Consider the following 1,365-nt stretch of genomic DNA (forward strand, 5'->3'; position numbering starts at 1 on the left):
GATCAGAGGTGTTTGGCTGCAAGAAGGCCATAGTTTGCCAAAAGGGGGTAAGGTGCGAATGTCCGACTAAATATCAACAAAATTTGGGGCGGAGGTCTTCGGATGCAAGTGGGTGTGAATGTCCGACTATATTTGGTGAAAAGCAGGTGAAGCAAGGTCTGAATGCCCAACCTTACATCATCAAAAGCGAGATCAGAGGTGTTTGGCTGCAAGGAGGCCATAGTTTGCCAAAAGGTGCGAATGACCGACTAAATATCAACAAAAGTGGGGGCGGAGGTCTTCGGATGCAAGTGGGTGTGAATATCCCACCATACAAGTATGGTGGAGAGGAAGCTGTGAATGGCCGACCATAGTAAAAGGCGGGTGAGAGAAGGTGCGAATGTCAAACCATACATAATCAAAACAGGGAGCGGAGGTGTTCTGCTGTAAGAAGGTGTGAATGTCCAACCATAGTTGGTAAAAAGCGGGTAAGAAAAGGTTAAAATACCCGACTGTACACAATCAATAGCGGGAGCGGAGTTGTTCGGCTACTAAAAGGTGTGAAAGTCCGACCATGGTTTGTAAAAAGCGGGTAAGAAAAGGTGCGAATGCCCGACAATGTATGATCAAAAGAGGGAGTGGAGGTTTTCGGCTGCAAGAAGGTCTGAATGTCCAACCATAATTTTTTAAAAACCGGGGAAGAAAAGGCTCGAAAGCCCGACTATACACCATCAAAAGTGGGAGCGGAGGTGTTCAGCTGCAAGACGATCTGAATGTCCATCAATAATTGCTAGAAAACATGAAAGAAAATTTTCGAATATCAAACTGCACATGATCATAAGCGGGAGAGGAGGTGTTCAGCTGCAAGAAGGTGTGAATGTCTACCCATAATTACTGAAAAATGGGTAAGAAAAGGTGCGAATGCCTAACCATACATCATCAAAAGAGGGAGCGGAGGTGTTCCGCTGTAACACGGTGTGAATGTCCGACCATAGATGGTAAAAAGCGGGTAAGAAAAGGTTAAATTACCCGACTGTACACAATCAAAAGAGGGAGCGGAGTTGTTCAGCTAAGAGAAGGTGTGAAAGTCCGACCTTGGTTTGTAAAAAGCGGGTAAGAAAAGGTTCGTATGCCCGAATATACACCATCAAAAGCGGAAGCGGAGGTGTTCGGCTGCAAGATATTGTGAACGTCCGACCAAAGTTTGTAAAAAGCAGTTAAGAAAAGGTTCGAATATCTAACCAAACATAATCAAAAGCGGGAGCAGAGCTGTTCGACTGGAAGTAGGTGTGAATGTCAGATCATAATTTGCAAAAAGCTGATGAGAAAGGGTGAGAATGCCCGACTATACACCATCAAATGCTGTAGCGGAGTTGTTCGGCTGTG

Source organism: Leuresthes tenuis, unplaced genomic scaffold (assembly GCF_036924035.1).
Source record: "Leuresthes tenuis unplaced genomic scaffold, fLeuTen1.0.hap1 SCAF_65, whole genome shotgun sequence".
Taxonomy (NCBI): Eukaryota; Metazoa; Chordata; class Actinopteri; order Atheriniformes; family Atherinopsidae; genus Leuresthes; species Leuresthes tenuis.